The following is a 24,793-nucleotide window of genomic DNA, read 5'->3' on the forward strand; positions in this document are numbered from 1 at the left end:
CATCCTAATATTTCTGGTGTGCGCTATTTCTCTAAGTGTGTTTGTGTGCGCTATACTAAATGTCTCTATTTATGAGATAATTACACTTTCATTGCGCTCTTCATCCTTCCTCCCAGCCACAGAAAACCTCAGCCACTCGGCTGCGTATACGCTTGTGCGCCGTTCACGTCAAGAAATTATGGATAATTGCTCAATATGGTGGTGCTCATCTTAGTTGCCAAGGTAACAAAGGGCAAGTTTTTTGCGGTTTAAGTACAAACACCGCTGCATCAAGCCACCTCCTTGTTTTTTTCATTTTTGCCTAAATACGTATCGCATATCAAATTGTTTCGCCTTCAGCCACGCCTTCATGGAATCGGTGTCAAGTTCGTTGTATTATAGAGTGCTCCGGAAACTTCGACCACCTGGGGCCAGGTCTTGCGAAGTGTGATGAAAGAAGGAGAGTATATATATATTTTTTTGAAGCTGTTGTTGGACGTGAAAGCACTGCGTGGCCGTTTCGGCCAGCTTCATTGCATTCTGTGAAAGTTATTTTTACTTCTCAGGCAGACACTAAAAGAAGAGAGGTAGTACACTCAAGCGTTTTCAACGACGAATTCTCCCTCAAATACGCAAATATCTATTTGGATTGCAGGTGATAGCGCTTACATCCTTATAAAAGAATGGCGAACCACTTGTCACTCAAAACACGCGTTTCGCCTTAGCAAGCTTCAGCATGAAGGCAGCTGATTCGGCCACCTCTCACATCATTAGGTCAGATAAAAATAACATCAGCATGCACAAATTCAAACGTTAAAAAAATGTACATTTATAACTTGCGAAGGTCAGCCCCTGAAATAAAGCACCACTGTATTTCTGTCGATAAACGGTGACTTCCAGGTCGTAACCTGCACAATAGACTATCCTTGAATATCGCATTAACTACCGAAAAGTGCGCTTTAAACTGCTGCAGTATCTGTAGCAGGGAATAATGATATTGGCGATCCACAGCGCATGCATAGCTAATAAAAAGCTTTAACGGAAGAATTAGAGACATTATCTCTCAAGCACTTATTCCACGCTAGATGCACGCGCAAATCGCAGTTCCCTGGACGCGGGCGCGCTACAGATGACGCCTGGTGTCGAGACCAGGAGCCCACTAGCAGCCTCGTGCTAAGATAAAAAAATACTCTTTATATATTTTCAGGTAGGAGAACCTTGCGCGCAATTCAATTTCCTCCAGGAATAGGATTTAGTTGACTAAGAAAAGCTAATCCAACAAAAGGCCGCCTCAGTGTCACCACAAGGGGGTCCGCGAAGAAGACGATGGACTGTTCGGAACTGAGAGTGCGACATAACAAAACAGCAGCGGCAAAGGTTCATTATGCGAAAGGCAGAAGGATGAGCCGGAGGCGCTACCCAAATGAGCTCTGCTGTAAGCGCACTGACGGCCCCGTGCTCCGCGACCGTCGCGCAAAGGAAGTCGAGAGAGTGCCGCGGCTAAACGATGTGCAATAAAAAGGAGAGAAAAGTGCTCATACGTGGGCGGCGGTCGAGCTTACCATTCACTTGATTACAAAATTTGGTCTTTCTTCATGTCCCGATCCCGTCGCGCAGTTGTAGTTGGTATACAAAAACAATTTTAGATTTGGGACTAGTCAACACGGTAACGTCTGACTCGTGCATCCTGGGAACTGCAGGCGGGAAACAAGGGTTGCGACTCTGCTTTCACCGAATTCAATGCAGCATTCCAGTCTGGAAAGGAAGCCTGACAGTGGGAAAGCAACAAAGGAGTCCCGGCCTATTTAGTCCTCCCACAGTGTTTTGCTACGCAGGTCGTTTCTTTTCGAAGAAGTTCGTTAGCGCCTCACAGTAAACAAACCTGGAAAGTGCTGGGACACATCTGCACATTTCGTGCAGGTCTCGACCAGAGTGTTTAGTGTCCACGATGGCTGTCGTTCACTGGGGTGCTCATGCACTTAAAAAGCGTGGAGCTGACTTCATATTTAGTAACGACATGTTAATCGTATTTGTCAGACGTGAATGTGGAACAGCATAGAACGAAAGTTATGAAAGCGCAGTTGTGCGTCCTTCGTATTCTTTGTTATTGCTTTATTCCGCTCATTCAGCGTCAGTGCGTGTTGTTTGATTGTAGCGCCAAGAGATCTGCGCGATTCCAGAGCTGGTAAAAAAGCCGTTGCTACTTTTCATGTAATAAAAGGCCATGCATATTTCCTCGAAAATTTGTTGAGCCGCAGCTCCAACAAAGAGCCGTCAGGTATATATTCACTGTGTGTTTTCTTATGCACACAAAGTAAACTCTCGGAGGTAATTTTGCCTAACAAAATGAGAAAATGTTAGCTCTTTCGATGATGAGATCCAGCTGCAAATATCATAGGCGAGCACTCAATCAGAGCAGTTGAGCGAAACTTTGCTTAGCTGGTTCACTACGTAGGACACAATGCTGCAGACCCCTAGGACGCGAGGTGGTCCTGGCTTCGGTGAATCATTTTGATGGAGGTGAAGCGCGAGATATCGGTGCGCTGTACGCAGTTATTGAATAAATATTACCTTCAACTGTAGAAATCAATCGACACTCTTTAACACAGTTTGCTTAATCAACGATGCTGCTTTGGAATGCTACATTCCATGCTATATCATCCAATACAAGACGAAATATAAATACATATTCTAAATCACGACAAAATATAATTAAGTTGTGGTGAAGAGGGATAAACCAACTACGTTGTTTTCCTGAGGAACTATTTTCCTCTCGAGTATCAAGTGCGTGCTTAGCAGTTTTTAAACGAAACTCAGACTGAGCCTAGAACTATGTTATTTATATTCTCGTATACATTCGAAGAGATTTGGAAGCACTCTCTTGTGAGTGGGGATCGCCGTCGAAAGGTCCTCACCTTGAAGCATAAATACCTTTCGCTTGGATGTCATTTCGCTTCAGTGCATTTCTGCGGGTGCAAAAAGACCTTCCTTCGATCGCACTCCGCTCAGAAAAGTAATTTACCTGTTCGCAGGTGCTTTCGCTTCTTCGTAAGCAACAGTGCCGTCTCGCCTGGCTTGTGCAAGCGCAGCAGAAACGAAATGCAATCTCTAACTGCGCATTCTTGAAATTACCTTCATCACAGGGAGTTTGCGCCGCCGAACACAAGTGCGCACTGAAACGCTATTGACGTTGTGTTATTTCGCTTTTTCTCCTGATTGTGTAACAGAGGAAGCAAAAGCGGCGCTTCCCGAATAACTTTTTCAGCGGCATTGTCAGTGCTCACCACGGCTTGATTTGGGTGCCTTTCACAATTGCTTACGCAGAAACTTTCCATCTGATTGGTTTTTCTTAGCCAGCATTTTTGTGTTCTTTGTACTTTGCGTTCCCTAATAACCGTAAATTTTAATTTTTGTTTATTTCCAGAGGAAAGTGTGGGAAACAATCGCCGTATATTTGTGAGCTGCAAATAGAATGAATTATTTGTTTACTCTTAATTAAAGTACAATAACTTTAATTTTTAATTGACGTCTAACATAATATGCATGTGGAAAAAGAGCCTAACATGACAAAACACACAAGGAAAACAAGACGACAAGAGGCTGATGTCGACAAATCAGCCTCGTGTCGTCTTGTCTTCCTTCTGCGTTTTTCATGTTAGGCTGTAGTTCCACATTAATATGCACCAACTAGTTCAGATTCAGATCATCCTACTACACCTAAGGTCATAATATGCACGCAGTTATGCTTTTATAACAACTCGTTAGTGATTGAAATAATTGTTAGTAATTAAAGCTAAAATGCGCGTGGAGTGCACCGAAAACATTTCAAAATGGCGACTTGATCATTTTTAATTCTCGCTCTGTGTTTTCAGTTGCTATGCTCTTTTCGACCGGCTTGTAAGGCGACAGCCTCGCTCTCACCATGAACTTTTTGCCTTCATCCACAAGTGTAACGCCGCTGCTACAAGCGTGTTTACAATTGCAATAACTTAAATATTTTACTTCACAATTTATCTAATTAAAACGAACTGAATTCTAGCTGGGTCGGGTAAAAACAGCGTTAACAAGAAACGCAAGCAAACATATCGATATGTGGTAGTTTAAAAAATATATTTTAGGTCGAAGAAAGAGTTTACGCGATGTTGCAGTCATGTTACGATTGTGGAAATCAGACACCGCTTAGAAGTAAGCTCATTCTTTTCTTTTGTAGCCTTTTTTTGGATCCGTGTGGAGTGCTGCTTTGCGAGAAATATTTATTATCAGTGATGAGAAGAGTGAAAAGTTCTTATTGCTTTTAAGTTCATAAGGGTTAAAAGATTATTGCCACCTAGTGTCGCCAGGTGGCGCATGACTGAGCAGTGAAGGAAGACGAAGTTGAAAGGACGACGAAGTATCGCTTACGCTTTTGCGTCTGTTCTGCTTGCTGCCGTCGTTTCTGGGCAACGCCTTGTCATAAAGGCTATCCATGGTATCCCAAATCACCGTGTACGAGACATTCTGGTGGACGTGCTGGGTAAAAGATCGCCTATGCAAGATTCTTCATCTGAAAGACGTCGCGCCAGCGCTGTGCCATTGAATACTCCGGTGCATCGCTCCAGTCGACGGCTCCAGGGACTTGTCTCCGGAGCTTCAGCTATTAGCCATCGCCATGACATCCAGTGCTTCTGATTAGCAAATAGGCGGCGTCACACCGGTCTGTAACTACGCCTTGCAGTCCACTCGGATACCGAATGTTTTCCAAGGGGGCCTTTTTGAGGATGTGGAAGACTGGTTCCTTCAGTTTGAACGTGTCGCTGCTTTTAACCAGTGGTACGATGCTACCAAACTATGGAACGCCTACTTCAGCCTTGAGGATGGCGCCCGTACCTTGTTCGAGAATCGAGAGCACGTTTTACCATCGTGGCGGGAATTCCGTCGTCAACTGCTCGAGGCTTATACCAGCGCGGATCGTCGCGAATATGCAGAACGTGCCCTTAACTCTCACTTCCAGATGTCGAATGAGATTGTCCAAGCGTATACGTCGAGGGCACGATGCACCTCATCAGGCGAGCCGATCCCGCTATGCGTGAAGACAAAAAGGTCAGGCACTTGATGCGGGCCGTGAAACCGCAGCTTTTCTCAGGCCTTGTGCAGAACCCACCGTCGACTGCCAATGGATTCTATGCTGAGGCTGCCACAATGAAAAGGGTACTACAACGACGTGCCGTGACTTATAACCAACCTTGCCATACTGGCACAGTCACACAATCGTTTGCATCTTCCAAGCGGCATCCTGATGCTTGGAGCGAACTGATTCACAGCGTCGTGCGCGAAGAACTGAGCAAGTTCTGCAACCCTCTGCAGCCATCGCCAGCTTCTGTTTCTGCTATAGGGCGGGAGGAAGTGCGACAGGCGCTCAAATACCCTCTTTCGACTATAGTTGCGAGCCCATCATTACTGTCGGGGATCGACAACCGTCCCACATATGCAGAAGTTCTGCAGAGCAAGACTCCCCCTTCACTGCCCCCCATTCTCACGCCGCCTACAGTTCCGCTGCACTCGGTGCAACCAGTGCAGTATCTCGACGATCTTCCTCTGCTCCGACGCAAAGCTGTCATTTGGCGCACGCCTGACCGCCGTCCGCTCTGCTTTCATTGAGGAGAACCAGACCATATTTACCGTGATGGTCCGTATTTACGCATCGGTCTTTACGGCTTCCGCATCGACTCGCCTCCTCCCCGGTTTGGTCAACGACCCTGAGGTATTGAAGAGTGCCTGGCGGAGCAGCGTCCTTCATCTCTTTCGCAGCATCAGTCCCGCTTCCCATCACCAAGGCGCCCTTCGACGTCCACCTACGGTTCCTTCCGAGAAGGGCAAGGCCGCTCGTCTAGCCCTCGTCGGAAAAACTGAAAACAGCGACCTTCAGGGACGAGGCCGCTGGTAGTCGCTGCGTCGAAGACCTCCCGTCGTCGCCAATTCGATCTGACCGAGAGCTGCTGGTACCCTCGCCTAGGGAAGCTATACGCGTTTCCCTGGACATTCCTTTTACTTGAAACGGTCGTACTACCGTCAATGCATCTGTGGATACTGCTGCCGATTATTTGATTTTGAGAGGCCGCGTGGGGACTGTTTTGAGGAAAGTGCCCACTGCTTGAACAGGTGTGTACGTTCGAACCGCTGGTGGTCATATAGTTGCTCCGAAGAGGATGTGCACAGCTCGCATTCAGGTTAACGGATGATTGTTCGTCGTTAGTTGCGTCGTTTTGAGTGACTGCTCCCGTGACCTTATACTCGGCATTGACTTGCTGCGAGAGAATGGAGCAGTTATAGACCTGCGAAAAGAATTGTCACATTTTCGATGGGACAATTTTCCGAACAAGATATTAGCACTCCTCGCAATGCCGCACTTCGCGTTTCCGCGGAGAACATCTCGCTGCCGCCGCGAAGCAGTGTTCTTGTCGAAATTACCTGCGACGATTTCCGTGCCGGCGATGCTGTAGCGAAGGCAAACCATTCACTTCAGCTTGCTCAAGCCATCGGCGCTGCTCGGAGTTTATTGTCGCTTGACAAGGGCCCGGCTCCACTCCTTGTCAAAAATTGACAATATATTTTAAACAATTGTTTATCGTAACTTGTCGAACGCAATACAAGCTATCCGGGCTAGTAGCATAAAGTGCTGTGCACTTCAGCGATACATGCATTTGATTCGACTCTAAAATAAATTAGAAAAATTGTTTCCCATTGTCAAAAATAAGTATTTGTTAAATGCATTACAAACTGCTGTTGTGACTAGGACGTGCTACCTAACGAAGCATGCGCATTCATGAAGTCGCCGAGCAGACGGCTTAACTCAGTTGACTCGAGATTCAGCGTCCACGTCACGTACTACTCAAGGCTCAAGAGAAGGCTCTTACAAATAAAAGTTGGTTGCTAGTTTGTGAACCAAATTATTGGAAGAAACTGTCTTTTTTATTCACTCAGCTTACCACACCCGGGATATTCCGCGACTGTCTTGAATTTTACTTCACGGGTTTTAGCGATGTCAGCTCGCCCACGTAGCTGCGCTTCACTGGAAAATACGACGCAGGTGAAACGCAGAATTAAAGTCAACTCCATTTCTTGGGTGAATTCTGTACACAGGAGTTGAGAACAATTGTTTAGCAAGCATTGTTGTAGCACTCTCAGTGCCTGTGTTGTAATTAATGCATCACAACAGCATAGTAATTGCTTAGGTAATAGCGCGGTAATAAATAATTTGCACAAAAGGTGGTCTTACTTTACAGGAAACAACGAACACGTAAAAACACGGACTTGCATTTAAACGGTTTCTATCTAGGTACGCTGTTACCGTGACAATTAGAACAATTTTACTGGTCGAACAATTGCCATGGGAAAATACAAAAAGGAAATACAAAATTTTCTTCATTTCAGCTAATGAAACACCTACAATAAGGGAAAAACAGAGCGCTTTTCACGAAATTTCGCACAGGTCTGTTTCTTCTTTAGTGGTACATGCACCATGAGGTATTAACACGAAAAGAAGATATATGTGTGTGTGTTTATTTAGCTGAACGAAGTAAACATTTAGTCTGAGTCCATACAGTTGAAATCGGAAGAAGCGTCAAGTTTCAATGCCACATAAACTTCTACTTCCTATAAATGGCCTCGTTTTCGCGTTTGGTTCAATATTATTGAGCTTTTGCATCAACGAGGTTTTTATTTCACTATTCAAGTGCTGGCTGTGATAGTTGCTAGAGCTGGTACTGAGAAGTTTATACGCGGCGAGTTGGTTGATTGCATTATAATATACATATCTGCCCAATGAAGACGGGGCATAGGAAAGAAACACATTTCGGGCTCCGTCCATGCCGTCCGTGTTTATTCGTTGGGCTAATTTGCTAGACTTTGTTTATTAGAGCTGCCTGACACTTCCGATGCAGGTGACGTTACATCTGTCATGCACTGCACCCGGTGTTTTAATGTGGTATATGCGATACCTCATTCAATTTATCTCTATGTCTTGCTGGCTGCCAAAAAGGGCGAGGTCTACGATGACTTGAATTTCCAGTCTTCTGAAAATGTGGCTGAAGGACCTAAGCTGAGCTTCGTTACAACGCTTCGCTTTGGCGCCAATAATTGTGAACAGGCAGTCATGATTTACTACCGCGATTTCTTCGTCGGCCGTCTCAAAGTCATCAGAATACATGTAACGAAACTTTTTAACAGTAACTCGTGCTTGTATAGGATCGTTTCTGTGCTTTGTCCATCGGGTGTGTTCATTGAAGACGTATACCCAAACGTCTTTGAAAGCTTCACTCCATGACCGAGCTCAAGCGAACCGTAACGCGGTAAATGCTTTTGCTTTAGATAGGAGACACAGGGCTTCCACTGAATCGCTTTTAAGAAGCCAGCAGGAGAGTGCGGTGCTTTGTCACTCGCCCAGAGCATATAATTGCTCTGGTTCAATGTAAATCCGCAAATGTCACCCGCCTCCACGACGCTCGGAAACGCGGAATATATGAAGTACGTTTTGGGAACAGAACGGAAGGTGGCGTTTTACGTCTTAACGATACGCATGGGCTATACGGAGTTAATAGCCGATGTTTTGCATGGTCATATCTGCATTTTTTTATTATTATTGAAAAGTGAACAACTGTTAAAGCTTGAATTTAATTACCACACCACTCTGAGGAAAAAGACGCTGCTCTGATTAAAATTGGAACTTTTCTTCGTTAGAATACTAAAAATATGGAATGAAATACCATTGTCAACACCTAGCAGATTCCTGATGTAAAATGAGCTGCTCGAAGTGATTTTGACAAGTGGCTCCTTTATAACTTGAGAAATGTATGTACTTCTTCATCGAAAGTGTAATAAGAACTTCACATACTGCATAGTTATCTGATAGCTTCCCTGTTGATGAGAAATGGTTCTCGTTTAGGTACAACTAAATGTTTCGTCTCGCCGTTTAGATCACACTGAATAAGCGTTTTGAGAGGAATAAAAGAAGTCAGACTTATCCAGTAAGCTCTATGCTATTCCTGCACAAAATACCAGCAACGTATCTTGCCAGCTATGTGGAAGCGTTTCATAAAGTAGTCTACCGGCCGGTCACCGGCGAAGCTCATTAAAAACGACGTTTATTCTCTCATGTCAACGGCGACGGTTTTGTGAAGCACGACCAGCGCCTCTTGATGTTTGTAACTATTGTGACATTGATGGTCACCCTACAGCAATACGAGGCATGGCACTTTGTGTGATGCAGAGCAAAGCTTGCAAAACTATTTCAGTAATAGGAAAATTTGGAATTTATGTTTACACTTATAAAACAGGCTTCTGTGTTTGGATAGGTAAAACAATCGATTTTTTTATGCTCAGCAGACTATAGTGATGATGCATAGTTACCTTTTCTTATACAGCAGTGTTTGGTTATTACTTTAGGGTGATTCGCTTATTTAGCCGATTGTTCTCATAAATACGTTTAGAGGCGCATCGTGACGACAGATCTGAAAACTACGATCACGTTCTTTAGCTATCGTGTCACAAAAACTTGTCTCGCCAAATATGGCATTGCATTAAGAAAATATATCTTTAGCTGAGTTAAGAATGAAATGTTGCACCAAGAATATACGTAAACAATCCTCATATTACCTACCAATCCGAAACTTTCGATAAATTCACGATGTGGCCTGAGGCACTCGTACCATTCCATCTTAGTGCGTTAGACTTACGTTTTCACTGCTGTGAGTCAGTTTCACCTCCAGTGCATCAGGCACGGAAGCCGCTTGAAGCAATCAGGAACGCTGGCTGCCAATAAAAAGGGGAGCGCAAAAATAAGGGTAAAAAAAACGCCGTGACAGAATAGAAGCTTTCACGTCTAACTTTTCCTTGATTTTCTGTGTTTTTGTGGAGGAATCTTGAATGTAATAGAATGGTGATCTGAGAATCAGTATCATGAGCGCTGATCTCTGAAAAGAGGACAAGCTGTTCTGAGTTGGCCGACTTGTGGCAGCGGAAGGAAGAAGTTATCGCACAACAAACAAATATTTAGGTAATATAGCTGGCGTGAAACCACTTCACCAGAAAATTGGTCTGACAGTGCAGGAAAGCATTAAGATTTCGGAGGCCTTTCGTTTATCTTCTATGGCTCCGCAAATTTTTAAATAATAAATTGTATCTTTTTGAAGAGCTAAATGTTCTTGACCAGTCTTTCTAGATTTTATTTTGGAAGATATCTATAAAACTGACAGGAGTGCGAGAACAAAGAAACAACTTTGAACTGCCAAAAACGCCAGACAGGCTTTTTTTCCAGTAAACAGAATGGTAGATGGTGCTTTCGCGAATACGCATCCTTAAAGTGCGCCTTATTAAGAGAAAATGGGTTCCAGATGCCGACGTCCGTATTCTGAAGACAGTATATAGTCTGGTGATATGCTCCTGGATTGTAGTTGCTGGTTTCAGGTTGTGCGCTGTTGTACCCGTTCCCTAAACAAGTGAACTGTGGAGTGAACCAAACCCTTCTGTTCAGTGTGGCCGTAAAAGAAAATGGCCCATCGTGACGTGCCGCCAGGAGGAGAATAATTCTGTGAGGAAGCCTTACGTATTATATGTGACTTCTTAGAAGAGTGCCTGGTGTCATCGACGGTACCGGAACCATGGAAGAATGCAAACATTATCCTCATTCATAAGAAAGGGGACTCTAAGGACCTTACAAATTACAGACCAATCAGCTTACTGTCTGTTACGTATAAGGTATTTACTAAGGTAATCGCTAATAGAATCAGGACAACCTTAAACGGCAATCAAGCAAAGGATCAAGCAGGGTTTCGGAAACGGTACTCTACTATCGATCATATTCATACCATCAATCAGGTGATAGAAAAATGCTCGGTATATAACCAGCCCTTATACATAGCATTCATTGATTACGAAAAAGCATTTGACTCAGTTGAAACTTTGGCGGTGATGCAGGCATTGCGAAATCAGGGGGTAGACGAGCCGTACGTGAAAGTTCTAGAAGATATATATAGTGGCTGCACCGCAACCATAGTTCTGCATAAAGAAAGTAACAAAATTCCCATAAAGAAAGGTGTTAGGCAAGGAGACACAATCTCCCCAGTATTAATCATAGCTTGCTTAGAGGAAGTATTCAGAGACTTGGAATGGGAGCAGTTAGGGATAAGGGTAGATGGAGAATACCTCAGTAATCTGCGATTTGCTGATGACATTGCCTTGCTAAGCAACTCGGGGGATGAACTGCAAATAATGATTGATGACCTAGACAGGAAAATTAGAAAGGTTGGCTTGAAAATCGATATGCAGAAGACTAAGGTAATGTTCAACAGCATCGGGAAGGAACAGCAGTTTACATTAGTTAGCGAAGTACTGGAAGTAGTAGGCGAATATGTCTACTTAGGACAATTAGTAACCGCAGATCCGGATCATAAAAAGGAAATAACAAGAAGAATAAGATTGGGATGGAGCGCATTTGGCAAGAACTCGCAGATTATGACTAGCAGCTTACCGGTATCGCTAAAGAGGAAAGTATATAACAGTTGCATCTTACCTGTACTCACCTATGGGGCTGAAACATGGAGGCTAACCAAGAGAGTTCTACTTAAGTTGAGGACAACCCAGAGGGCTATGGAACGAAAAATGGTAAGGGTAACATTAAGAGATAGGAAGCGTGCAGATTGGGTCAGAGAAATAACTCAGGTTTACGACATTCTAGTGGAAATTAAGAAGAAATGGGCATGGGCAGGACATGTAGTGCGAAGAGAGGATAACCGATTGTCGCTTATGGTAACAAACTGGATTCCAAGGGAAGGAAAGCGTAGCAGGGGGCGGCAGAAAGTTAGGTGGGCGGATGAGATTAAGAAGTTCGCAGGGGTCAAGTGGATGCAGCTAGCACAGAACCGAGTTAACTGGAGAAATTTGGGAGAGGCCTTTGCCCTGCAGTGGGTGTAGTCAGGCTGATGATGATGATGACAGTTTGGAAAAATTACATCAGACAGGCCATTCGGCGAGTGTTGAGGCTTTCAGAGTATGACTGTTTGTTCTAAAGGGCTAATACTGAGTGCATAGCCTTGATCTTCAAAAATATTGAGATGTGCTCGCAGCTTGACAATTTTCCCTTGAGATCAAAGCGGGCATGCTCTGTTCGCCAGTTTCTCAATTTATAATTTAATTCGAGTGAGGCTAACTGTGGGGCTTTTACTTGTGTTTTTATCTTGTCTGTGGCTGTATCGAACAGTACCCTTCCTGATTGGCTAGCGAAAATTTTCAAAATTTCTGCGTTCGTGCTTCGCCTCATCGGCGCGGTAAAAAAAAATAGGAACTCGAAACGTCTGAAGAGGTTAACAGTACAGCAATGCAATTTCATTCATTATTGAATCTTTCTTTTTGTTATAAAATATAGTTTACGTTCTGGCATACAGCATTAATATCGGCCATCACAAAGGTAGATTTTTGTTTTATCTGTGACATAGTTGACACTGATACTGTTTATACCTTTACAACTGTACTCAGAAACACGGTAGGAAACCTTTTGGAAAGTGAAAAACAGAGCACGGGATAGGGTTTATTTGTTGTCATGAAAGAATACATTGTGTATACAAATAAACAGGAATGTAAATTGTCGGTGTGTTGCCTTAGGAGCAGTACGACTTCATTCAGTTCTCTTACGCAGTTCATCAGGTTCACTGTCGCTCTGTATAGACTGCGTCCGCAGTTTACCATAAAAGATGTGGCTACAAGCATAAACGTTTTGTCGTTACTGTTAATAAAAATGACACCAATTTCAATATAAGCGGTTAAAGCTTATAATGTCTGTAGGTCCTGTCGATAATGGGCTCATAAGAAATCTTTGAATGTTTCTTTTCTCAAAGTATTCTTATGTTTCGTTGCCACAATATATTTTATCGCCCAGGCCGGCAAAGAGGTTGTTACCCTCGCTAGGGCAGAAATGAATTAGCATTTTGCCAACAATATAGCAGGTAAATATTTCGCCACCATCATCATTATCATCAGCCTGACTATACCCACTGCAGGGCGAAGGCCTCTCCCATATTTCTCCAATTAACACGATCCATAAGGTCCAAAATTTATGACAAAAATAGAGCTTGTTGTAGACCTTACGATGCTTCAATTAGTTTGCTAATTAACGTAATACGTTAAATTTGATTTTCATTGGAGAGGTATGTTGCCCTTGAAGAGTTTGCGCTCATCCTCCTAATAATTACGCTGAGAAAATATTTCTTCAAAAAATTGTATTGCGCGTTAGAAGTCCCACAAATGTCGCCCTGATAGACTTCCTCACACAGTAACAGCGCATGCCGTGTAGATTATTTATCCCATAGATATCATCAATATGCTTCCGTCACGTCATAGCCAAACAAGCGCGCGGTGGCTGGTTTTCAATTTCGCTTCGACCGCGGCCTCCATGGCTGATAGGCTCTGCGTTGTTATCCACTGTGCGCAGTCATTTCGCTAGCAGTCCGGCCTAAAGAGCACATTATGCATATAACTGCGTATATCGCTTGGTCAATGGAGAGTGAACCCCTTAAAGGTTACGTTCCTGGCTGTACATCAATCGCAAACAGCGCGTTCCATTGAACGCACATTTTGATGCATGAAATTTGAGGAAGTGCCGTCCGAGTTTACCGGTGACGTAATTGCCCGGCAGGTCATAAGGACAAGAATAACAAATTTGCAGAAATAAAGAACTGAGAAAACGTTGCCTGTGCATGTGAAAAGCTACCGCGTTCGCTTAACGGCGGATCTTAACTGTCTCCCTAATTTTTTTTTCTTTTTGCTGGCCATCTAACACAAACACGCACAATAAATAGCAGGACTTTGGACAATAATTCAACTTATCTCAGCCTGATTGGCTAAAAATTTCATTCTCATTAAGCAAAATGGTACGACATATTAGAGGACGCTTAAGCTCCCCTTTAGAGTTCAACGCGATGGCTTTATCGCACCCCATTCCCATCGCCTTCACATGCCATTCAGCCTCACAAAGAAAAACCTGTCGCGATACACCGCTCTTCTGTATTTTGTGCAGGGCGACATTTCACTCCTGGCTTGATCTCAATCATCAATCAGAAAACGTACTTTGGGTTATTTCTTCCCTCAAAGTCTCTAGTCTGTTTTTTTCCGTTGTCCTTAAACCCAAATGCTTTGAAGGCGATGGATGGATTTGTGTATAAAGCCCTGAATCGGGCAACGGCGGCTCGCGCCATGTGTTGCGGGAGCGCCGTACGACCGAGGGAAACTTCCAGTGAGCGCCACGTCGCCGATAAGCAAAGCGGAAATGTTCTCCGATACTCGCTTAACTATTACTTCCGTAAATAGTTTCTTTTTAATTACACACCTGAACGTAAGATGAGAGCCACATAAGGCAATGCATACATTAGGTCCCCATTTGTTCGGAGGGAAGGAATGCGGTTCTGTGGAAGAGAGGTTGCGTGCTCGCCTCGCACTGCGAAGGATCCGAGTCAGGTACATTTCAGTTTCATTGTATCATTTTTTCTTTCATTGTTTATTTACTTTCATTGTGTCTTTACTTTCTTCCGATGTTTGCTTTAGAACCACAACGTGTCGATACCGGCTTTTCTGCGACCCGGTACTCTTAACTCAATCGCGTTGAAATGTAGTGATTGAGACGTCCATATAAAGATATCAATGCTGACTACAATATCTGTCTTCACTGGAAATGCGAAGAAAACTACGCAAAGACATCTATCACTTGTTAAAAATTGAGGTTCATATAGAGATAACTTTTTCAGATGACCAATAGTATGCTACACATGCACATAAAAGGCCGAACAATACAAGCAGCATAGGTTTAAAAGCTCCGTTAAGATGTCAGTATTCAATGCCGTTGTTAGGTACTTACATTTCTTGAAGGGGGCACGATTTTCTGTCTTCTTATTCAATAAAAATACCTCCAACGTGCGTAGGCAACATTGCACGAGGGAGGATGCATAGCAAAAACAATTCATACACCAGTGAAATAAAAGCAACTCAAGGAGCCACTACAGGGCATAACAAACAAGTATGAAATGAAGACAGCTGCACAGAATTACACTTCTGATAATATGGTGTGCAACACTGATTTAGCAAAAGATCTTAATTTGGTTTCATGGTAGCTAAATTGACGTAGTGATAGAGCACCAAGAAGAGGCATACAGAGCGGCACTCGACAGTTAAGGCATCCAATACCAGTCATGAATTGTTAGTGAAATTATACGTTGTGATAAGCATTACTTCAGTACACGTTCTGCAATTTTTCATTAATTGTTAAATCTACTTTACAAAAAATGCATCGAAACCGAATAAATGTCTTTTATTAAGGTTTCTTTCGATCAAAGTTTCCTTTTCCTGTATATATCGCCCTATCAAAGCATCATTTTAAACGTAACAGAGCTACTATTGAAGTTTTAATCTCTGAGACAAATTGACCAGCACTGTTCTGTGCACGTTCCAGCATGTCGCTGAAATTTAAAGTTTGTGTATGCCAAATGTCACAGGCGTACTCCAATATTGGCTCAGTGCAATACAAGTACAGAATACTTTTAACATTCAATTGTGCAGTTTTAAAGTTTCGTCCTAAAAAATAAACTCCCTAGAGGGTCTAGAAGCGACATGCTCGACATGCTTCTTCGACATGTGTACGTTTTGAGGAAATGTAGACGCCAAGGTATTTACAATCAGATAGCCGGGACAATTCGATTGAATCCAATTTCTATTTATCTTAGAAATGAAGATTTTTACGTGCAATGGAATTAAGGTGACACTTTAAAAGCTTTAGGACATCTTCAAATTCAAACGCCATTGTTGTACACGATCCAATGTGTCAGGCAAATTAGAGGAATCTCTGATGTAATCTTCGAAATATTGTAAGACAGTACTAAAACAAGGGTTTAATAATACTCGCTCACAGTGCTTGGTGCATAGCCACTGATGCGAAACGAACAAAAATGGCTCTTTCTTCGCTCATTGTTTTGGTTCACAAGAATGAAGAAAAAACACAGAGACGAACACAGGGCGCAATACGACAGAAACTGCGCAAAATGGGCATTTTGTGAATCCATACTTGTAGTGACTCTTTTTCTTAAAGGCAGCGCTGCCTGAGAGGCAAGCGCATCGTCCGAGAGAAGCGGCCAAACAGAACGCCTATACGTCATCCTTTCGCCCTGTCGAAGTAAACCGGTGATTCTTCACACACTTCCTGCTGCCTTAGCTCTCGTCCAAGCGGCCAGAGATCGTGTCAAGGGCCCTAATGCTAAGAAACCGCACATGATGTTTTCGGCGCTACGCTTCTTTTATTTCGTTTCGTTGCAGTGTCGGACGTGAATTTAGGAAAGATAGCCGTTTAGGGTGATGTTATAGCGGTTTGTTTTTGATCTGCTCTGAAAAGGGACTGACGAGCGGTATTTTCACAGATCGTATTTGGATGCGTGGCTTTTAGTTGCTTGAGGCATACGATGAATGTGGTACATTGGCACCCACTTTATTATCAAAAGGACGTGCTGGTGACAGCTAGCATCGATAGCCAAAAAAAAACGAATTTAGTGGTTATGTCTAGGGTACCCTTTATAGCGGCATTAAATTAGCACGCAGGTACAGCACTCAGCCAACATCTCACAGCTGAACTTTTTCTTATAAATATAACAGAGGCTTATGAAACTAGAAACGCGATCACTTTTCTTCTCGTCACGTTTAAAACTCGTAAGACGAAAAGCCTCAGGGCTCGTGCCAAGTGGCAAATAACGTCCAGCGAGCTCAGGCTAGAATGGGTGCTGGCAGATGGCCGCTCTTATCTTGGGCCCGCACGGGTTAACAAGGAAATGACCACGCTCAATTTATCGACCACGCCCAATAGCGCTGATGTTGCTGCGGACTTTTCTGGAAAGCCAGGAGGTCTGGAAGATCGCTGTCCTTCGCCTTACTGTGGACATCCCATCCGCATCGATGAAGAATTCTTAGGCATTGTCAGGGTTATGTGCCTTATGACGCTTGATCAAAATTATGGTTTCCCTTGCCAGGAAGTATTTGCGCTAGCATGTTTTGCCCCCATGACTCATTTTATGCATGAAAGCCCATGCATTTAAATTTGGGGCGCTACAATGGTTCTTATTGAGCACAAATATTATTAACGTTGACGTTTGGTTTATCAATGTTGGCATTGATTCATTAAATCCAAATCTTGCCAGATCAGAAGACATCTCATTCAATGATGTATCTTCTTCCACTATATGAGTGCCAGGTATGAGGCCTATTATCATCATTTATAAAAACTCTACATCTATATAAATCACGAATTGCAGGTTGATTTATGCAATTCTGAATTTGCTTGTTTCAGAAAAGTTTGAGTATAGCGCAGTATCTTTTCGCTAGAAATGACATTCGTCCAATTGCTGCTTTTCTGTAGCCATTATTGCTAGTCGCATCTGAAGCTGACCATGCGCGCTCCATTATTTCATGGAAGAAAAGTTGATTCATTCCATCGTCTTTGGCTGATCTGACTTTTTCCCTGACTGACCCCAAGCATTGGCTATCGGTAGCCAATGCTTGGGGTCTGCCCTCACCAAGTCCTGCCCGCATGCTGTGCAGTCTAGTTTTAATAGGCAAATATACCGGTTGCTTTCTGCTGGTTACCCCTGCGCGGTCATTATGTCAGTGACGGAAGCCCTGCTTCAGAAGACCAAGCGAGCCATGTTTGGGAAGAAGATTGCTCTGGAGAGAAATACGGCTAAACCTAACCTGTCGTGGTACCGTATTTGCATAAGGTTGCCCACCACGTGAAGAAAGTGGCGAACAGGCATGGCGTGCCGGTGGTGTTCTCCGCTCCGAAGAAGATGGCGGAGCTGTGCTCACGTATTTCGCGTGTTGGAAAACCGCGCGGTTGTAGGAAGAAACATGCTAAGCGGTATGTCGAATGATGTTTGGGGCGCGTATATGAGATCCCGTCGACCTGTGGGAAGGCCTACATAGGCCCGACCGGTCGCTGTATTAATGATCGGGCAGGGAGTCATTTGCGGGTTTTTGTTAGCACAAATTTGGCAGCACTTTGCGCGAACTGCACTGCGTGCGAGCCGAGACTGGGTAATATTAAGATTCTCGGCAGAGGCCGTGATAAGACAGCGCGTGAACTTTTGGAGGCACTTCATATCGGGAAAAGGGGAGATATGTGTGTTAGCGATACGTCAGTGCCGCTCTGGAAGGCAGAGATCAGTTTTCTTGATCGTGCTTTGCAATATTCCTTGTTTTGAATTCTCTCTTTTTGCTATTGGTATGTACGGCGCATGTCTCTTTTTCAGCATATATTTGCTGCTATTGCTGAAATAAATCAGATGGAAGTTAGCGCGTGTCCTGTGTCTGCTTCTCTTGTGTGTGTTTCCTGTGCGTTTTATCCTCAGTCAAGAAACAGATGACGTTGCCAATTCTATGCATCATGCTATATATGCGTGGCCTTATGATGCGTTAGAAGCAGGAAGTTTTGAAATTATGAAGTTTTCAGAAACTCACGACACATCTTGTACCACTCTAAACTGTATGGGTAACCGAAAAAGTTTGGTCATAAATAGACTAAGAAAAGCGTAAAAGAAAACGTCACTGTAAGTTCGCTGTCTATCTCCAGTTTGAAATTTCACACACACACACACACACACACACACACACACACACACACACACACACACACACACACACACACACACACACACACACACACACACACACACACACACACACACACACACACACACACACACACACACACACACACACACACACACACACACACACACACACACACACACACACACACACACACACACACACACACACACACACACACACACACACACACACACACACACACACACACACACACACACACACACACACACACACACACACACACACACACACACACACACACACACACACACACACACACACACACACACACACACACACACACACACACACGCACACGCACACGCACACGCACACGCACACGCACACGCACACGCACACGCACACGCACACGCACACACACACACACACACACACACACACACACACACACACACACACACACACACACACACACACACGCACGCACGCACGCACGCACGCACGCACGCACGCACGCACACACACACACACACACACACACACACACATCATATATACGTTATATATATATATATATATATATATATATATATATATATATATATATATATATATATATATATACGGCGGACGTAGAACAAAGGACGTTCTACGTCCGCCGCTATGGCTGAGGGTGGCGCTGATGAACACTCTCAAGGTTAGTATACAGACAACATAAATACCCAAGCAAGTAGCAGGGGGAACAGCGGCCGATGTAGCTCAGTTGGAAGAGCACCGGACGCGATATTCGGAGGTCGTGGGTTCGGATCCCACCATTGGCACGTTGTTTTTTCTTCTACTTTGTGTTTAATTATCTTTCCCCTAAACAGATTACATTACTAATTTCTGTGATTAACTAAACAAACATTAAAAAAAAAGACATAAAAGTACCATCCCCTACGCTTTCCTTGGCCTCGCCGACTGTTGGCTTCTTTCCTTCATATATATATATATATATATATATATATATATATATATATAAACACTCACATGGTTGATTCGTACGTTTCTCTTTTTGTGCCTCGTACCTCACAACGCTAAGCAACCCCTTTTATGAAAAAGGAAGCAGCCATGTAAGAAGGGAACTACCGGACACTAAGCTTGTGAAGGCTTGCATCCAGGGCTTCGATGTGAGCTCCAGCGTTAACAATGTCACGTCCATCCTCTGCTATGGTGGCCTCCAGAACACCTGCCTACGCATGAATTTTTCCGCACTGCTTCTCCGTTTATCATAATGGGAGTACGACACTATGACCTGCATTTATTTGGTTATTACATGATGTATTTATGTTTTTTATATTCATATCAGCGTTCAGGTTTGGAGACTGCATAAGCCCTGTACACCATAAGTGAATTAGAACCAGGTGGAGGCTGCTGAAATTGTTTTTTTTTTTATTTTACTAAAAACATCTTCCACGAGCTTGTGTTCTCTGTTAAGATATCGCACTTTTCGGGGTTTTTTCTGGCACATGTAATTCCACGAAACGATCAGGTAGGCATGATACTGTAGCTGCTAAATATATCAGTAGAGTTCTCTTCGTTTAGTTTTATGTACACTTTCGGTTAAGACCATTCACTGTAGTAGTCGTTTTTTATTTTCGTGGATGAAAATATAAGGCAACAAAGAAAACGACCTCAGTGTTCATTATTTGAAAGTGAAGAAATGTTGGCACTAGTAGAGTTTGGTACCTCGACTGATATATATTTCTCCAATTTGCTTTTAGACCTGCCTTGTATTGCATTCTTGCAATACCATCCTTGTTGTGATGGAATATCTCTCTTCTGTATCACGTGCGAACGCAATTTTTAAGCTCAATGTATAGACACTGTTGCCACAACAAGCACTAAGACGAGGGGAAAAATTTTTTATACATAAATTTCTACCAACGACAAGAATCTGCATTGTGCTTGACAATAAAGTGGCACACAATTCTCATGTGCTTAAGAAGTCAGCTCACAGTTACTTTTCAGACAACCATTCTACAAAAAGGGCTGGTGCATGCAAGCACCGGAAAGAATTGTTACCAGGGGAAGAGCCTAATCGGGAAACGGATGTGCGTCTGCTTTCTTTTCCCGTAGCCTAATAATCATGTCATGCACTGTTGAATCAAATGAAACTACTTGAGCGGAAGACTGCTACAATAAGGACAAAATAAAAGACCCCCGCCCAGACCCGAAGCTGGAGAGAGGACGCTTCCTTTGACAGACGTCAGAGGGCACCACGGTCGGCTGCATTTCCATGAACGTCCCCATTATGCCACGGATTTAAGTAGTAGGACGGCACTGAAAGGAGTCCCCTCTTCGAAGAACGTTAGAAAGAAAGGCACCGCTAGCTACAGCGGTTGAGACAGAAACGAAGCTCAGTTCTCTCTTCCGCAGCTTACGATAGCAACGGCTGGTAATCGATGTGCCATGGATGAGCTCGGAAGCCAGGCGAAGCGACTTTTGTCGCCGTGTTTTCTTTTTTCGCTGTCGCCATATTTCTGAGTTTTTTCTTTCTGCTTTTCTCTCTCTCTCTCTCTCCGTTGCTTGTTCGATTTTTCTTTCCTGCTAGGCTAAGCAACTGATCATATGCGCTCAAACTGGCTACACAGGTTGCGGACTTGCGAAGCGGTCGAATAAGTGTATTGAATTTTTTCCATATTACGGCAAAATGCTTGCTGTGTCTAACGCACCCTTTATATCTCGAAATGGGGTTACGTTGGACCGCAAAATAATAGAAGGCTCCTCAGTGAGCGCCTATGGAGACGTCCTTCCAAGCAAAAAAACTGAATCATCAAAATTCCATAAACCGGTTAGGCATGCACTTTGGTGGCATATATAGGGCACATAACAGCTCTTTTATTTAGGTTACCTACAGAAGTGTTTTTTTATAGGGTAGTACAGCCAAAGGCTCGATCCTGCGTCAGGAACCAACGTATGGCTTAGTGTATGTTCATCTGCATGTTCGGTTATAGTTTACAGAATGCCAAATCTATCAGCCGATAGTTTCGAAATTGTCCTGACCTTCACATTCTCAGTTGGTTATAGGTCTAGCTGCATGAAGTGGGCTGCCGACAAAGCTCCGGTAGGCCCCACTCAGGAACAATGCAGACAGCCCTTACGGAGCTGCCCACATTTTTCCCGCATTGCAAAAAGTGCACTTCCCGCCAACTCCCCCTATGGTACTACTTTGGACAGATTCGGTCAGCCGCTATGGATGAACTTTAATTTTTATATCCGTCAGCCCCTCAGATAATGACTTAGGATCAATGTGGGTCTAAACCGCGAGCCGCACTAGGGCTTGCCAACATTATTCTCATAAAGGTCCGAAGAAGGTAATTGATGGGAAGCCCTAGTCGGTCTTATTAAAGAGCAGAGACATTAGACTGCCAACCAAGATCCGTATAACTCGCGCCATGGTCTTTCCATTTGTGATGTATGGATGTGAAAGCTGGACTGTGAAGAAGGCTGACCGCCGAAGAATTGACGCGTTTGAATTGTAGTGCTGGTGGAGACTCTTGAGAGCTCCTTGGACGGCCAGAAGATCAAATCAGTCGATATTGTCGACCATAAACCCTGACTGCTCATTGGAGAGTCAAATTTTAAAGTTAAAGCTCAGCTACTTTGGTCATTTGATTAGAAGAGAGGAGTCGCTGGAGAAAGATTTGATGATGGGAAAGGTTGAGGCAGTGAACGCGATGGTTAGATGGCATCCTCGAGGCGCTGCAGATGAAGTTATATGATGGTAGGAAGATAGTGAGAGACCGGAAAGCGTGGCGTGATATGGTCCATAGGGTCACAGAGAGTCGGACACAAATGAACGACTGAACTGAACTGAACCTAGTCGGTCAGCCCCTTAGATAATGACATAAGACGGATGCGGGCTCTATAGAGAAAGCCACCCTTGGGCTTGCCCATATTACTCTAATAGGGGTCCGATGCAGATAATTGATGGGAATCCCTAGTCCAAGTTATCCCACTGAATATTACAAGAAAGAATTTCACAATAATTCATATCTATAATCTAGCCTAAATGACCACGTTTCATCTTGTTCAGGCAGTAGAGATGTGTTTTCTCAACAGTGATATTGTGCTGAGAGTTGCAGGCTATCTACGGCAACCCCATAATGAGCAATAGTTAGCCATGAGTATATTTCAGTATTTTACGCAATTTGCATGAGTGCGAGAACTGAAGCGATGCAATATTTCTAACCGACTAAAATGCTAACAACTGTTATATAAATCATCATAATAATAATTTAGGGCAAACTTCTAATAAACATAAAGGATGGAAAGTAAGCTAGCACAATTGCGTTCGAAAACGTCGGTGTATTCAGTCCCACTACGGCCAATATAGCACCCACAGCGGCACTAATTCGGCAACCCCATGTGGGCTAGCGTTATTTTTGGCAACAAGAGCCCGCATTTACGTTGCGTCACCAATCATTCTTAACAAATGTGACGAACATACGGAAGCTGTAGTTACTGTCCACGCCGAGGCAAATGTTGGGCCTGCAGCGGTTTTGTGTGAGCAGCCCAAATTTGGCTGGGTGTTTTTTTTTTTTTTTTTTTGGGGGGGGGGGGGACCTAGAGCCCACTTGCTGCTGCACGCGCTTCCAAATTCCCCGCAAGGAACTGACTGTGGTATCATGCTTGCACGACCGCCTTCCAGCCTCATTACTGCTGGTGTGAGACCTAAAGCGGTTTTGTGTGGGCAGCTCCAATTGGGCGTGGTATTGTTTTTGAACCTAGAGCCCGGTTGCTTCTTGCACGTGGTTTCAAATTTCCTACAAGGGACTGATTTTCGCATCATACGGGCACGCCTGCCTTCTAGCGCTATTTCGGCCAATGTGGGACCTGAAGCAGTTTTGTGTGGGCAGCCCCAATTGAGCTAGGTGTTTGTGAACCTAGAGCCAACCTGTTATTTTGCACGGGCCTTCAAACGCCTCGCAAGGGACCGATTTTGGTACCCTGCGTGCGTGCACGCCTTCCAACCTCTTACGGTTGGAAGGCGTGTGTTCCAAAACCTATTAAAGAGGGTTTTTAGGCTGGGAGACACGATCTCTCCTTTACTATTCACAGCTTGCTTTGAATAAGTATTAACAGACTTGGAGTGGGAGCAGTTAGGGATAAGGGTTGATATACAAAAACCTCAGTAATCCGTGATTCGCTATTGGCAATACCTTCTTGCTAAGTAACTCGGGGAGGAACTGCAAACAAGTATTTAGAATCTAGACAAAAAGAAAAAACAGAAAAGTAGGCCTAAAATCAATGTGCAGAAGACTAAAGTGACTTTCAACAGCCTTGGGGGGGGACAACAGTTTACAATAGGCTTCAAAGCAGTTAAAGTGATAGGGGAATATGTCTATTTAGTACAGGTAGTAACCGCAGATCCGGATCATGAAAGGGAAATACCGAGGAGAGTAAGATTAGAATGGAAATCATTTGGCAAGCACTAGCAGGTTATGACTAGTACCTTACCGGTATCGCTCAAGAGGAAAGTATAACAGTTGACTTTGACCTGTACTCAAGTAAGGGGCTAAAACATGGAGGCTAAGAAAGAGGATTCTACATTTGTTGAGGACAACGCAGAAAGCTATGGAACGGAAAATACTAGGTGTAAAGTTGAGATTATGGAGTTATTTATATGGAGATATGGAGATGATATCTCACCACTTCCCGAAAATCCGATCAGCAAAAGCTTAAAGGAGGTCGTATTGAGAAACCTGCAAAAGGTGCAATCATTGAAGCCGTACCGGTCTTTTACGGGAATTCTGGTCGCGAACAATTTTTCCCTTTACTTGTTCTATCGAGTTTGCCAAGCTGACAGTAATCGTAGTGTGTTGAGAATGCTCGTCTTGGATCTTGTCTCGTTATCTCAAGACAAGTGCAACTCAGTCGCCGTCTTTGCAGAAAAGCGGCAGCGCCCTCTTAGAGACAACTATACTGGGAGAGCGTTGCTCATTTTCTGTAAGTGCAGCCGATTAGAAAACCGCAGACTCATCTGGTACCGCATTTTTAAGAAGCAGTGCGCTCTCCTTTGCTTTAAGGCGAAAGCATTTAATGGCTTGTGCTGTTGCGGACAAAGTGTGTCCTTCTTTTACGGCGTTCTGATTGGCCTAGGCGGGATGCGTCCCTGCCATCTGCAATGCCACAATTGCACGCG

This window comes from Amblyomma maculatum, chromosome 4 (assembly GCF_055883805.1).
Source record: "Amblyomma maculatum isolate TAMU_Amacu chromosome 4, ASM5588380v1, whole genome shotgun sequence".
NCBI lineage: Eukaryota > Metazoa > Arthropoda > Arachnida > Ixodida > Ixodidae > Amblyomma > Amblyomma maculatum.